At 51.1% G+C, this 14,618-nt stretch overlaps 7 non-coding genes and 10 pseudogenes across 7 annotated transcripts; all 17 read right to left on the bottom strand.

Annotated features, from left to right (window-relative positions):
• Nucleotides 1-317: 317 nt before the first annotated feature.
• On the bottom strand, nucleotides 318-494 carry LOC126329816 (U2 spliceosomal RNA; annotated as a pseudogene).
• Nucleotides 495-1,082: 588 nt separating this feature from the next.
• Nucleotides 1,083-1,215, bottom strand: LOC126329854 (U2 spliceosomal RNA; annotated as a pseudogene).
• Nucleotides 1,216-1,950: 735 nt separating this feature from the next.
• On the bottom strand, nucleotides 1,951-2,143 carry LOC126329865 (U2 spliceosomal RNA). The gene has a single exon (XR_007562557.1). It is a non-coding gene; the product is annotated as a U2 spliceosomal RNA (small nuclear RNA).
• A 732-nt stretch (nucleotides 2,144-2,875) lies between these two features.
• On the bottom strand, nucleotides 2,876-3,068 carry LOC126329864 (U2 spliceosomal RNA). The gene has a single exon (XR_007562556.1). It is a non-coding gene; the product is annotated as a U2 spliceosomal RNA (small nuclear RNA).
• A 734-nt stretch (nucleotides 3,069-3,802) lies between these two features.
• Nucleotides 3,803-3,995, bottom strand: LOC126329863 (U2 spliceosomal RNA). Its single transcript, XR_007562555.1, has one exon. It is a non-coding gene; the product is annotated as a U2 spliceosomal RNA (small nuclear RNA).
• A 737-nt stretch (nucleotides 3,996-4,732) lies between these two features.
• On the bottom strand, nucleotides 4,733-4,925 carry LOC126329860 (U2 spliceosomal RNA). The gene has a single exon (XR_007562553.1). It is a non-coding gene; the product is annotated as a U2 spliceosomal RNA (small nuclear RNA).
• Nucleotides 4,926-5,657: 732 nt separating this feature from the next.
• On the bottom strand, nucleotides 5,658-5,833 carry LOC126329811 (U2 spliceosomal RNA; annotated as a pseudogene).
• A 588-nt stretch (nucleotides 5,834-6,421) lies between these two features.
• LOC126329853 (U2 spliceosomal RNA) lies at nucleotides 6,422-6,554 on the bottom strand (annotated as a pseudogene).
• A 732-nt stretch (nucleotides 6,555-7,286) lies between these two features.
• Nucleotides 7,287-7,479, bottom strand: LOC126329859 (U2 spliceosomal RNA). Its single transcript, XR_007562552.1, has one exon. It is a non-coding gene; the product is annotated as a U2 spliceosomal RNA (small nuclear RNA).
• Nucleotides 7,480-8,214: 735 nt separating this feature from the next.
• On the bottom strand, nucleotides 8,215-8,390 carry LOC126329810 (U2 spliceosomal RNA; annotated as a pseudogene).
• A 606-nt stretch (nucleotides 8,391-8,996) lies between these two features.
• LOC126329843 (U2 spliceosomal RNA) lies at nucleotides 8,997-9,111 on the bottom strand (annotated as a pseudogene).
• A 733-nt stretch (nucleotides 9,112-9,844) lies between these two features.
• LOC126329809 (U2 spliceosomal RNA) lies at nucleotides 9,845-10,020 on the bottom strand (annotated as a pseudogene).
• Nucleotides 10,021-10,626: 606 nt separating this feature from the next.
• Nucleotides 10,627-10,741, bottom strand: LOC126329842 (U2 spliceosomal RNA; annotated as a pseudogene).
• Nucleotides 10,742-11,473: 732 nt separating this feature from the next.
• LOC126329858 (U2 spliceosomal RNA) lies at nucleotides 11,474-11,666 on the bottom strand. The gene has a single exon (XR_007562551.1). It is a non-coding gene; the product is annotated as a U2 spliceosomal RNA (small nuclear RNA).
• Nucleotides 11,667-12,400: 734 nt separating this feature from the next.
• Nucleotides 12,401-12,593, bottom strand: LOC126329857 (U2 spliceosomal RNA). Its single transcript, XR_007562550.1, has one exon. It is a non-coding gene; the product is annotated as a U2 spliceosomal RNA (small nuclear RNA).
• A 734-nt stretch (nucleotides 12,594-13,327) lies between these two features.
• LOC126329808 (U2 spliceosomal RNA) lies at nucleotides 13,328-13,503 on the bottom strand (annotated as a pseudogene).
• A 606-nt stretch (nucleotides 13,504-14,109) lies between these two features.
• Nucleotides 14,110-14,224, bottom strand: LOC126329841 (U2 spliceosomal RNA; annotated as a pseudogene).
• Between the last annotated feature and the right edge of the window lie 394 nt (nucleotides 14,225-14,618).

The following is a 14,618-nucleotide window of genomic DNA, read 5'->3' as shown; positions in this document are numbered from 1 at the left end:
GAGGAGCTAAGGTTATAACTCCAAAAAATTTAATTGAAATTATCTGTGGCCGGGCCATAAGAGACGCCAAAGGAGCATCCGACGGCGCTGTTGTGTGCCCCCATAAATTACCAGCCTAGTGTAATGTGGCTGCAAGAGCGGTCCGGCTAAAAACAAAAAAAAAAAAAAATAAAATAAGATAATGTTAAATTAAAAGAAATCGCAGTGTGTAAGGAGCTAACTACTGGGCACATCGACAACTCCGACAAGTTTTGCTACCAGCAGAATATCTGATCTCTGCAGAATATTATCTCATTTCAAGCTGTGTTTTAATTAATTTTAGGTGGGCCGATCCCGGCGGTACTGCAATGCCGGGCCAACCCGCGACAGAGGTGGAGCAAGCCCCTAGCACTCCGTCATGAGCCAAAAATGAGTTTAATATTCTGGTCCTGCGATGCAGGACGTATCAGATATTAAGCTGATAAGAACAGATTTTTTTTAGTCATTGAGAGAATTTTTGGAAGCGGGAAGGAACTTCTAGGAAGGTTGCTTCAGGAGTATTCCGGGCCACAGTACCAGTTTCGTGGTCGACGTCATCTGCCACCATCTACAGAGAGTCGTGCCTCACTAGCTGGCACTGGGCCGGCGTCGTAACTAAGAATTATCTATAGATAATAGGAGATCTTGGGTTTACCCGGAGTGCAGTGGCGCACTCCGGCCAAGATGAGAAGGTCATAAGTTTGTATCAACCCCGGGCGGAGACCCAGACGAAGCTGGCCGGGGGAAAAATAGGAAGACGAACAGAGCGGAAGGCACATACGTCGCTACCAACTCTGCCGCCGGTGTCGACAGTATAAACTGGACACACACGAGACCGGTCTGCATCTGCCACGGCAGGAGGATCAGATGGGACGGCTACATCTGCCTCTGCGGGTGGTTCAGATGGGGCCTGAGCATCTCGCCACCCTTAGTCAAAATCGGGAGAAAAAAATAGAGGGAAGAAGTATCACATGCAGGGCAGGTCTGGCAGTTACGAAGGCGCTTGCTGCCCTCACAGCAAGGCCAACCACGATCCGGACCGTGCACGCTGCAACTTCGTCATAGTCGGGTGCCGGGAGAGCAATGACTAAAGAAAATACATCGCATATCAGTGCGTTTCGTATCCGACCTTAGCAGCATTAAGCTGATAAGAACAGATACTACACTTCGATCTTAGCCAAAAGGCCGAGAAGCGATAAGGAAAAACCGCAGTGGAAGGGCCTAAATGCTTGCAGCGTGTGCGCTCCACATGTGGGAGTGAAACATGGTGGTGCGGGCTGATATCGCAACAGGCGACCGTGGAAAACGTCGCAAAAGCAAGTGCCGGGAGGAAGGACAACTGAAGAGAGCACTCGTCAACAGCCTAGTTTTACCGTCCATGTCTAACAGTAAAGAGCGACTCCCATTTGAACGCCGCTAGCAGCCACGGCAGTGGAGAAGCCGTGAGGCCGCCCCACAGCAGCGCCAGGACGGCGCGAGCTACACCGGCGCGAGGCCGGCGCAAGCTACACCTAGCCGAGTGCTTACACCGTTCACCGCAGACTGCATATGTGTGTGTGTGCGTGTGTACACACGTATTCTGCGTGCGTGCGGCGGCGGCGACGACGACGTTCGCGAGGAGCTAAGGTTATAACTCCAAAAAATTTAATTGAAATTATCTGTGGCCGGGCCATAAGAGACGCCAAAGGAGCATCCGACGGCGCTGTTGTGTGCCCCCATAAATTACCAGCCTAGTGTAATGTGGCTGCAAGAGCGGTCCGGCTAAAAACAAAAAAAAAAAAAAATAAAATAAGATAATGTTAAATTAAAAGAAATCGCAGTGTGTAAGGAGCTAACTACTGGGCACATCGACAACTCCGACAAGTTTTGCTACCAGCAGAATATCTGATCTCTGCAGAATATTATCTCATTTCAAGCTGTGTTTTAATTAATTTTAGGTGGGCCGATCCCGGCGGTACTGCAATGCCGGGCCAACCCGCGACAGAGGTGGAGCAAGCCCCTAGCACTCCGTCATGAGCCAAAAATGAGTTTAATATTCTGGTCCTGCGATGCAGGACGTATCAGATATTAAGCTGATAAGAACAGATACTACACTTTGATCTTAGCCAAAAGGCCGAGAAGCGATAAGGAAAAACCGCAGTGGAAGGGCCTAAATGCTTGCAGCGTGTGCGCTCCACATGTGGGAGTGAAACATGGTGGTGCGGGCTGATATCGCAACAGGCGACCGTGGAAAACGTCGCAAAAGCAAGTGCCGGGAGGAAGGACAACTGAAGAGAGCACTCGTCAACAGCCTAGTTTTACCGTCCATGTCTAACAGTAAAGAGCGACTCCCATTTGAACGCCGCTAGCAGCCACGGCAGTGGAGAAGCCGTGAGGCCGCCCCACAGCAGCGCCAGGACGGCGCGAGCTACACCGGCGCGAGGCCGGCGCAAGCTACACCTAGCCGAGTGCTTACACCGTTCACCGCAGACTGCATATGTGTGTGTGTGCGTGTGTACACACGTATTCTGCGTGCGTGCGGCGGCGACGACGACGTTCGCGAGGAGCTAAGGTTATAACTCCAAAAAATTTAATTGAAATTATCTGTGGCCGGGCCATAAGAGACGCCAAAGGAGCATCCGACGGCGCTGTTGTGTGCCCCCATAAATTACCAGCCTAGTGTAATGTGGCTGCAAGAGCGGTCCGGCTAAAAACAAAAAAAAAAAAAAATAAAATAAGATAATGTTAAATTAAAAGAAATCGCAGTGTGTAAGGAGCTAACTACTGGGCACATCGACAACTCCGACAAGTTTTGCTACCAGCAGAATATCTGATCTCTGCAGAATATTATCTCATTTCAAGCTGTGTTTTAATTAATTTTAGGTGGGCCGATCCCGGCGGTACTGCAATGCCGGGCCAACCCGCGACAGAGGTGGAGCAAGCCCCTAGCACTCCGTCATGAGCCAAAAATGAGTTTAATATTCTGGTCCTGCGATGCAGGACGTATCAGATATTAAGCTGATAAGAACAGATACTACACTTTGATCTTAGCCAAAAGGCCGAGAAGCGATAAGGAAAAACCGCAGTGGAAGGGCCTAAATGCTTGCAGCGTGTGCGCTCCACATGTGGGAGTGAAACATGGTGGTGCGGGCTGATATCGCAACAGGCGACCGTGGAAAACGTCGCAAAAGCAAGTGCCGGGAGGAAGGACAACTGAAGAGAGCACTCGTCAACAGCCTAGTTTTACCGTCCATGTCTAACAGTAAAGAGCGACTCCCATTTGAACGCCGCTAGCAGCCACGGCAGTGGAGAAGCCGTGAGGCCGCCCCACAGCAGCGCCAGGACGGCGCGAGCTACACCGGCGCGAGGCCGGCGCAAGCTACACCTAGCCGAGTGCTTACACCGTTCACCGCAGACTGCATATGTGTGTGTGTGCGTGTGTACACACGTATTCTGCGTGCGTGCGGCGGCGGCGACGACGACGTTCGCGAGGAGCTAAGGTTATAACTCCAAAAAATTTAATTGAAATTATCTGTGGCCGGGCCATAAGAGACGCCAAAGGAGCATCCGACGGCGCTGTTGTGTGCCCCCATAAATTACCAGCCTAGTGTAATGTGGCTGCAAGAGCGGTCCGGCTAAAAACAAAAAAAAAAAAAATAAAATAAGATAATGTTAAATTAAAAGAAATCGCAGTGTGTAAGGAGCTAACTACTGGGCACATCGACAACTCCGACAAGTTTTGCTACCAGCAGAATATCTGATCTCTGCAGAATATTATCTCATTTCAAGCTGTGTTTTAATTAATTTTAGGTGGGCCGATCCCGGCGGTACTGCAATGCCGGGCCAACCCGCGACAGAGGTGGAGCAAGCCCCTAGCACTCCGTCATGAGCCAAAAATGAGTTTAATATTCTGGTCCTGCGATGCAGGACGTATCAGATATTAAGCTGATAAGAACAGATACTACACTTTGATCTTAGCCAAAAGGCCGAGAAGCGATAAGGAAAAACCGCAGTGGAAGGGCCTAAATGCTTGCAGCGTGTGCGCTCCACATGTGGGAGTGAAACATGGTGGTGCGGGCTGATATCGCAACAGGCGACCGTGGAAAACGTCGCAAAAGCAAGTGCCGGGAGGAAGGACAACTGAAGAGAGCACTCGTCAACAGCCTAGTTTTACCGTCCATGTCTAACAGTAAAGAGCGACTCCCATTTGAACGCCGCTAGCAGCCACGGCAGTGGAGAAGCCGTGAGGCCGCCCCACAGCAGCGCCAGGACGGCGCGAGCTACACCGGCGCGAGGCCGGCGCAAGCTACACCTAGCCGAGTGCTTACACCGTTCACCGCAGACTGCATATGTGTGTGTGTGCGTGTGTACACACGTATTCTGCGTGCGTGCGGCGGCGGCGACGACGACGACGTTCGCGAGGAGCTAAGGTTATAACTCCAAAAAATTTAATTGAAATTATCTGTGGCCGGGCCATAAGAGACGCCAAAGGAGCATCCGACGGCGCTGTTGTGTGCCCCCATAAATTACCAGCCTAGTGTAATGTGGCTGCAAGAGCGGTCCGGCTAAAAACAAAAAAAAAAAAAATAAAATAAGATAATGTTAAATTAAAAGAAATCGCAGTGTGTAAGGAGCTAACTACTGGGCACATCGACAACTCCGACAAGTTTTGCTACCAGCAGAATATCTGATCTCTGCAGAATATTATCTCATTTCAAGCTGTGTTTTAATTAATTTTAGGTGGGCCGATCCCGGCGGTACTGCAATGCCGGGCCAACCCGCGACAGAGGTGGAGCAAGCCCCTAGCACTCCGTCATGAGCCAAAAATGAGTTTAATATTCTGGTCCTGCGATGCAGGACGTATCAGATATTAAGCTGATAAGAACAGATACTACACTTTGATCTTAGCCAAAAGGCCGAGAAGCGATAAGGAAAAACCGCAGTGGAAGGGCCTAAATGCTTGCAGCGTGTGCGCTCCACATGTGGGAGTGAAACATGGTGGTGCGGGCTGATATCGCAACAGGCGACCGTGGAAAACGTCGCAAAAGCAAGTGCCGGGAGGAAGGACAACTGAAGAGAGCACTCGTCAACAGCCTAGTTTTACCGTCCATGTCTAACAGTAAAGAGCGACTCCCATTTGAACGCCGCTAGCAGCCACGGCAGTGGAGAAGCCGTGAGGCCGCCCCACAGCAGCGCCAGGACGGCGCGAGCTACACCGGCGCGAGGCCGGCGCAAGCTACACCTAGCCGAGTGCTTACACCGTTCACCGCAGACTGCATATGTGTGTGTGTGCGTGTGTACACACGTATTCTGCGTGCGTGCGGCGGCGACGACGACGTTCGCGAGGAGCTAAGGTTATAACTCCAAAAAATTTAATTGAAATTATCTGTGGCCGGGCCATAAGAGACGCCAAAGGAGCATCCGACGGCGCTGTTGTGTGCCCCCATAAATTACCAGCCTAGTGTAATGTGGCTGCAAGAGCGGTCCGGCTAAAAACAAAAAAAAAAAAAAAAAAAATAAGATAATGTTAAATTAAAAGAAATCGCAGTGTGTAAGGAGCTAACTACTGGGCACATCGACAACTCCGACAAGTTTTGCTACCAGCAGAATATCTGATCTCTGCAGAATATTATCTCATTTCAAGCTGTGTTTTAATTAATTTTAGGTGGGCCGATCCCGGCGGTACTGCAATGCCGGGCCAACCCGCGACAGAGGTGGAGCAAGCCCCTAGCACTCCGTCATGAGCCAAAAATGAGTTTAATATTCTGGTCCTGCGATGCAGGACGTATCAGATATTAAGCTGATAAGAACAGATTTTTTTAGTCATTGAGAGAATTTTTGGAAGCGGGAAGGAACTTCTAGGAAGGTTGCTTCAGGAATATTCCGGGCCACAGTACCAGTTTCGTGGTCGACGTCATCTGCCACCATCTACAGAGAGTCGTGCCTCACTAGCTGGCACTGGGCCGGCGTCGTAACTAAGAATTATCTATAGATAATAGGAGATCTTGGGTTTACCCGGAGTGCAGTGGCGCACTCCGGCCAAGATGAGAAGGTCATAAGTTTGTATCAACCCCGGGCGGAGACCCAGACGAAGCTGGCCGGGGGAAAAATAGGAAGACGAACAGAGCGGAAGGCACATACGTCGCTACCAACTCTGCCGCCGGTGTCGACAGTATAAACTGGACACACACGAGACCGGTCTGCATCTGCCACGGCAGGAGGATCAGATGGGACGGCTACATCTGCCTCTGCGGGTGGTTCAGATGGGGCCTGAGCATCTCGCCACCCTTACTCAAAATCGGGAGAAAAAAATAGAGGGAAGAAGTATCACATGCAGGGCAGGTCTGGCAGTTACGAAGGCGCTTGCTGCCCTCACAGCAAGGCCAACCACGATCCGGACCGTGCACGCTGCAACTTCGTCATAGTCGGGTGCCGGGAGAGCAATGACTAAAGAAAATACATCGCATATCAGTGCGTTTCGTATCCGACCTTAGCAGCATTAAGCTGATAAGAACAGATACTACACTTCGATCTTAGCCAAAAGGCCGAGAAGCGATAAGGAAAAACCGCAGTGGAAGGGCCTAAATGCTTGCAGCGTGTGCGCTCCACATGTGGGAGTGAAACATGGTGGTGCGGGCTGATATCGCAACAGGCGACCGTGGAAAACGTCGCAAAAGCAAGTGCCGGGAGGAAGGACAACTGAAGAGAGCACTCGTCAACAGCCTAGTTTTACCGTCCATGTCTAACAGTAAAGAGCGACTCCCATTTGAACGCCGCTAGCAGCCACGGCAGTGGAGAAGCCGTGAGGCCGCCCCACAGCAGCGCCAGGACGGCGCGAGCTACACCGGCGCGAGGCCGGCGCAAGCTACACCTAGCCGAGTGCTTACACCGTTCACCGCAGACTGCATATGTGTGTGTGTGCGTGTGTACACACGTATTCTGCGTGCGTGCGGCGGCGGCGACGACGACGTTCGCGAGGAGCTAAGGTTATAACTCCAAAAAATTTAATTGAAATTATCTGTGGCCGGGCCATAAGAGACGCCAAAGGAGCATCCGACGGCGCTGTTGTGTGCCCCCATAAATTACCAGCCTAGTGTAATGTGGCTGCAAGAGCGGTCCGGCTAAAAACAAAAAAAAAAAAAAAAATAAGATAATGTTAAATTAAAAGAAATCGCAGTGTGTAAGGAGCTAACTACTGGGCACATCGACAACTCCGACAAGTTTTGCTACCAGCAGAATATCTGATCTCTGCAGAATATTATCTCATTTCAAGCTGTGTTTTAATTAATTTTAGGTGGGCCGATCCCGGCGGTACTGCAATGCCGGGCCAACCCGCGACAGAGGTGGAGCAAGCCCCTAGCACTCCGTCATGAGCCAAAAATGAGTTTAATATTCTGGTCCTGCGATGCAGGACGTATCAGATATTAAGCTGATAAGAACAGATACTACACTTTGATCTTAGCCAAAAGGCCGAGAAGCGATAAGGAAAAACCGCAGTGGAAGGGCCTAAATGCTTGCAGCGTGTGCGCTCCACATGTGGGAGTGAAACATGGTGGTGCGGGCTGATATCGCAACAGGCGACCGTGGAAAACGTCGCAAAAGCAAGTGCCGGGAGGAAGGACAACTGAAGAGAGCACTCGTCAACAGCCTAGTTTTACCGTCCATGTCTAACAGTAAAGAGCGACTCCCATTTGAACGCCGCTAGCAGCCACGGCAGTGGAGAAGCCGTGAGGCCGCCCCACAGCAGCGCCAGGACGGCGCGAGCTACACCGGCGCGAGGCCGGCGCAAGCTACACCTAGCCGAGTGCTTACACCGTTCACCGCAGACTGCATATGTGTGTGTGTGCGTGTGTACACACGTATTCTGCGTGCGTGCGGCGGCGGCGACGACGACGTTCGCGAGGAGCTAAGGTTATAACTCCAAAAAATTTAATTGAAATTATCTGTGGCCGGGCCATAAGAGACGCCAAAGGAGCATCCGACGGCGCTGTTGTGTGCCCCCATAAATTACCAGCCTAGTGTAATGTGGCTGCAAGAGCGGTCCGGCTAAAAACAAAAAAAAAAAAAAAAAAAATAAGATAATGTTAAATTAAAAGAAATCGCAGTGTGTAAGGAGCTAACTACTGGGCACATCGACAACTCCGACAAGTTTTGCTACCAGCAGAATATCTGATCTCTGCAGAATATTATCTCATTTCAAGCTGTGTTTTAATTAATTTTAGGTGGGCCGATCCCGGCGGTACTGCAATGCCGGGCCAACCCGCGACAGAGGTGGAGCAAGCCCCTAGCACTCCGTCATGAGCCAAAAATGAGTTTAATATTCTGGTCCTGCGATGCAGGACGTATCAGATATTAAGCTGATAAGAACAGATTTTTTTAGTCATTGAGAGAATTTTTGGAAGCGGGAAGGAACTTCTAGGAAGGTTGCTTCAGGAATATTCCGGGCCACAGTACCAGTTTCGTGGTCGACGTCATCTGCCACCATCTACAGAGAGTCGTGCCTCACTAGCTGGCACTGGGCCGGCGTCGTAACTAAGAATTATCTATAGATAATAGGAGATCTTGGGTTTACCCGGAGTGCAGTGGCGCACTCCGGCCAAGATGAGAAGGTCATAAGTTTGTATCAACCCCGGGCGGAGACCCAGACGAAGCTGGCCGGGGGAAAAATAGGAAGACGAACAGAGCGGAAGGCACATACGTCGCTACCAACTCTGCCGCCGGTGTCGACAGTATAAACTGGACACACACGAGACCGGTCTGCATCTGCCACGGCAGGAGGATCAGATGGGACGGCTACATCTGCCTCTGCGGGTGGTTCAGATGGGGCCTGAGCATCTCGCCACCCTTAGTCAAAATCGGGAGAAAAAAATAGAGGGAAGAAGTATCACATGCAGGGCAGGTCTGGCAGTTACGAAGGCGCTTGCTGCCCTCACAGCAAGGCCAACCACGATCCGGACCGTGCACGCTGCAACTTCGTCATAGTCGGGTGCCGGGAGAGCAATGACTAAAGAAAATACATCGCATATCAGTGCGTTTCGTATCCGAATTTACCAGCATTAAGCTGATAAGAACAGATACTACACTTTGATCTTAGCCAAAAGGCCGAGAAGCGATAAGGAAAAACCGCAGTGGAAGGGCCTAAATGCTTGCAGCGTGTGCGCTCCACATGTGGGAGTGAAACATGGTGGTGCGGGCTGATATCGCAACAGGCGACCGTGGAAAACGTCGCAAAAGCAAGTGCCGGGAGGAAGGACAACTGAAGAGAGCACTCGTCAACAGCCTAGTTTTACCGTCCATGTCTAACAGTAAAGAGCGACTCCCATTTGAACGCCGCTAGCAGCCACGGCAGTGGAGAAGCCGTGAGGCCGCCCCACAGCAGCGCCAGGACGGCGCGAGCTACACCGGCGCGAGGCCGGCGCAAGCTACACCTAGCCGAGTGCTTACACCGTTCACCGCAGACTGCATATGTGTGTGTGTGCGTGTGTACACACGTATTCTGCGTGCGTGCGGCGGCGGCGACGACGACGTTCGCGAGGAGCTAAGGTTATAACTCCAAAAAATTTAATTGAAATTATCTGTGGCCGGGCCATAAGAGACGCCAAAGGAGCATCCGACGGCGCTGTTGTGTGCCCCCATAAATTACCAGCCTAGTGTAATGTGGCTGCAAGAGCGGTCCGGCTAAAAACAAAAAAAAAAAAAAAAAATAAGATAATGTTAAATTAAAAGAAATCGCAGTGTGTAAGGAGCTAACTACTGGGCACATCGACAACTCCGACAAGTTTTGCTACCAGCAGAATATCTGATCTCTGCAGAATATTATCTCATTTCAAGCTGTGTTTTAATTAATTTTAGGTGGGCCGATCCCGGCGGTACTGCAATGCCGGGCCAACCCGCGACAGAGGTGGAGCAAGCCCCTAGCACTCCGTCATGAGCCAAAAATGAGTTTAATATTCTGGTCCTGCGATGCAGGACGTATCAGATATTAAGCTGATAAGAACAGATTTTTTTAGTCATTGAGAGAATTTTTGGAAGCGGGAAGGAACTTCTAGGAAGGTTGCTTCAGGAATATTCCGGGCCACAGTACCAGTTTCGTGGTCGACGTCATCTGCCACCATCTACAGAGAGTCGTGCCTCACTAGCTGGCACTGGGCCGGCGTCGTAACTAAGAATTATCTATAGATAATAGGAGATCTTGGGTTTACCCGGAGTGCAGTGGCGCACTCCGGCCAAGATGAGAAGGTCATAAGTTTGTATCAACCCCGGGCGGAGACCCAGACGAAGCTGGCCGGGGGAAAAATAGGAAGACGAACAGAGCGGAAGGCACATACGTCGCTACCAACTCTGCCGCCGGTGTCGACAGTATAAACTGGACACACACGAGACCGGTCTGCATCTGCCACGGCAGGAGGATCAGATGGGACGGCTACATCTGCCTCTGCGGGTGGTTCAGATGGGGCCTGAGCATCTCGCCACCCTTAGTCAAAATCGGGAGAAAAAAATAGAGGGAAGAAGTATCACATGCAGGGCAGGTCTGGCAGTTACGAAGGCGCTTGCTGCCCTCACAGCAAGGCCAACCACGATCCGGACCGTGCACGCTGCAACTTCGTCATAGTCGGGTGCCGGGAGAGCAATGACTAAAGAAAATACATCGCATATCAGTGCGTTTCGTATCCGAATTTACCAGCATTAAGCTGATAAGAACAGATACTACACTTTGATCTTAGCCAAAAGGCCGAGAAGCGATAAGGAAAAACCGCAGTGGAAGGGCCTAAATGCTTGCAGCGTGTGCGCTCCACATGTGGGAGTGAAACATGGTGGTGCGGGCTGATATCGCAACAGGCGACCGTGGAAAACGTCGCAAAAGCAAGTGCCGGGAGGAAGGACAACTGAAGAGAGCACTCGTCAACAGCCTAGTTTTACCGTCCATGTCTAACAGTAAAGAGCGACTCCCATTTGAACGCCGCTAGCAGCCACGGCAGTGGAGAAGCCGTGAGGCCGCCCCACAGCAGCGCCAGGACGGCGCGAGCTACACCGGCGCGAGGCCGGCGCAAGCTACACCTAGCCGAGTGCTTACACCGTTCACCGCAGACTGCATATGTGTGTGTGTGCGTGTGTACACACGTATTCTGCGTGCGTGCGGCGGCGACGACGACGTTCGCGAGGAGCTAAGGTTATAACTCCAAAAAATTTAATTGAAATTATCTGTGGCCGGGCCATAAGAGACGCCAAAGGAGCATCCGACGGCGCTGTTGTGTGCCCCCATAAATTACCAGCCTAGTGTAATGTGGCTGCAAGAGCGGTCCGGCTAAAAACAAAAAAAAAAAAAAATAAAATAAGATAATGTTAAATTAAAAGAAATCGCAGTGTGTAAGGAGCTAACTACTGGGCACATCGACAACTCCGACAAGTTTTGCTACCAGCAGAATATCTGATCTCTGCAGAATATTATCTCATTTCAAGCTGTGTTTTAATTAATTTTAGGTGGGCCGATCCCGGCGGTACTGCAATGCCGGGCCAACCCGCGACAGAGGTGGAGCAAGCCCCTAGCACTCCGTCATGAGCCAAAAATGAGTTTAATATTCTGGTCCTGCGATGCAGGACGTATCAGATATTAAGCTGATAAGAACAGATACTACACTTTGATCTTAGCCAAAAGGCCGAGAAGCGATAAGGAAAAACCGCAGTGGAAGGGCCTAAATGCTTGCAGCGTGTGCGCTCCACATGTGGGAGTGAAACATGGTGGTGCGGGCTGATATCGCAACAGGCGACCGTGGAAAACGTCGCAAAAGCAAGTGCCGGGAGGAAGGACAACTGAAGAGAGCACTCGTCAACAGCCTAGTTTTACCGTCCATGTCTAACAGTAAAGAGCGACTCCCATTTGAACGCCGCTAGCAGCCACGGCAGTGGAGAAGCCGTGAGGCCGCCCCACAGCAGCGCCAGGACGGCGCGAGCTACACCGGCGCGAGGCCGGCGCAAGCTACACCTAGCCGAGTGCTTACACCGTTCACCGCAGACTGCATATGTGTGTGTGTGCGTGTGTACACACGTATTCTGCGTGCGTGCGGCGGCGGCGACGACGACGTTCGCGAGGAGCTAAGGTTATAACTCCAAAAAATTTAATTGAAATTATCTGTGGCCGGGCCATAAGAGACGCCAAAGGAGCATCCGACGGCGCTGTTGTGTGCCCCCATAAATTACCAGCCTAGTGTAATGTGGCTGCAAGAGCGGTCCGGCTAAAAACAAAAAAAAAAAAAATAAAATAAGATAATGTTAAATTAAAAGAAATCGCAGTGTGTAAGGAGCTAACTACTGGGCACATCGACAACTCCGACAAGTTTTGCTACCAGCAGAATATCTGATCTCTGCAGAATATTATCTCATTTCAAGCTGTGTTTTAATTAATTTTAGGTGGGCCGATCCCGGCGGTACTGCAATGCCGGGCCAACCCGCGACAGAGGTGGAGCAAGCCCCTAGCACTCCGTCATGAGCCAAAAATGAGTTTAATATTCTGGTCCTGCGATGCAGGACGTATCAGATATTAAGCTGATAAGAACAGATACTACACTTTGATCTTAGCCAAAAGGCCGAGAAGCGATAAGGAAAAACCGCAGTGGAAGGGCCTAAATGCTTGCAGCGTGTGCGCTCCACATGTGGGAGTGAAACATGGTGGTGCGGGCTGATATCGCAACAGGCGACCGTGGAAAACGTCGCAAAAGCAAGTGCCGGGAGGAAGGACAACTGAAGAGAGCACTCGTCAACAGCCTAGTTTTACCGTCCATGTCTAACAGTAAAGAGCGACTCCCATTTGAACGCCGCTAGCAGCCACGGCAGTGGAGAAGCCGTGAGGCCGCCCCACAGCAGCGCCAGGACGGCGCGAGCTACACCGGCGCGAGGCCGGCGCAAGCTACACCTAGCCGAGTGCTTACACCGTTCACCGCAGACTGCATATGTGTGTGTGTGCGTGTGTACACACGTATTCTGCGTGCGTGCGGCGGCGGCGACGACGACGTTCGCGAGGAGCTAAGGTTATAACTCCAAAAAATTTAATTGAAATTATCTGTGGCCGGGCCATAAGAGACGCCAAAGGAGCATCCGACGGCGCTGTTGTGTGCCCCCATAAATTACCAGCCTAGTGTAATGTGGCTGCAAGAGCGGTCCGGCTAAAAACAAAAAAAAAAAAAAAAAAATAAGATAATGTTAAATTAAAAGAAATCGCAGTGTGTAAGGAGCTAACTACTGGGCACATCGACAACTCCGACAAGTTTTGCTACCAGCAGAATATCTGATCTCTGCAGAATATTATCTCATTTCAAGCTGTGTTTTAATTAATTTTAGGTGGGCCGATCCCGGCGGTACTGCAATGCCGGGCCAACCCGCGACAGAGGTGGAGCAAGCCCCTAGCACTCCGTCATGAGCCAAAAATGAGTTTAATATTCTGGTCCTGCGATGCAGGACGTATCAGATATTAAGCTGATAAGAACAGATTTTTTTAGTCATTGAGAGAATTTTTGGAAGCGGGAAGGAACTTCTAGGAAGGTTGCTTCAGGAATATTCCGGGCCACAGTACCAGTTTCGTGGTCGACGTCATCTGCCACCATCTACAGAGAGTCGTGCCTCACTAGCTGGCACTGGGCCGGCGTCGTAACTAAGAATTATCTATAGATAATAGGAGATCTTGGGTTTACCCGGAGTGCAGTGGCGCACTCCGGCCAAGATGAGAAGGTCATAAGTTTGTATCAACCCCGGGCGGAGACCCAGACGAAGCTGGCCGGGGGAAAAATAGGAAGACGAACAGAGCGGAAGGCACATACGTCGCTACCAACTCTGCCGCCGGTGTCGACAGTATAAACTGGACACACACGAGACCGGTCTGCATCTGCCACAGCAGGAGGATCAGATGGGACGGCTACATCTGCCTCTGCGGGTGGTTCAGATGGGGCCTGAGCATCTCGCCACCCTTAGTCAAAATCGGGAGAAAAAAATAGAGGGAAGAAGTATCACATGCAGGGCAGGTCTGGCAGTTACGAAGGCGCTTGCTGCCCTCACAGCAAGGCCAACCACGATCCGGACCGTGCACGCTGCAACTTCGTCATAGTCGGGTGCCGGGAGAGCAATGACTAAAGAAAATACATCGCATATCAGTGCGTTTCGTATCCGAATTTACCAGCATTAAGCTGATAAGAACAGATACTACACTTTGATCTTAGCCAAAAGGCCGAGAAGCGATAAGGAAAAACCGCAGTGGAAGGGCCTAAATGCTTGCAGCGTGTGCGCTCCACATGTGGGAGTGAAACATGGTGGTGCGGGCTGATATCGCAACAGGCGACCGTGGAAAACGTCGCAAAAGCAAGTGCCGGGAGGAAGGACAACTGAAGAGAGCACTCGTCAACAGCCTAGTTTTACCGTCCATGTCTAACAGTAAAGAGCGACTCCCATTTGAACGCCGCTAGCAGCCACGGCAGTGGAGAAGCCGTGAGGCCGCCCCACAGCAGCGCCAGGACGGCGCGAGCTACACCGGCGCGAGGCCGGCGCAAGCTACACCTAGCCGAGTGCTTACACCGTTCACCGCAGACTGCATATGTGTGTGTGTGCGTGTGTACACACGTATTCTGCGTGCGTGC

This window comes from Schistocerca gregaria, unplaced genomic scaffold, assembly GCF_023897955.1.
Source record: "Schistocerca gregaria isolate iqSchGreg1 unplaced genomic scaffold, iqSchGreg1.2 ptg001219l, whole genome shotgun sequence".
Taxonomy (NCBI): domain Eukaryota; kingdom Metazoa; phylum Arthropoda; class Insecta; order Orthoptera; family Acrididae; genus Schistocerca; species Schistocerca gregaria.
This window is presented reverse-complemented; position numbering and strand designations above follow the sequence as displayed.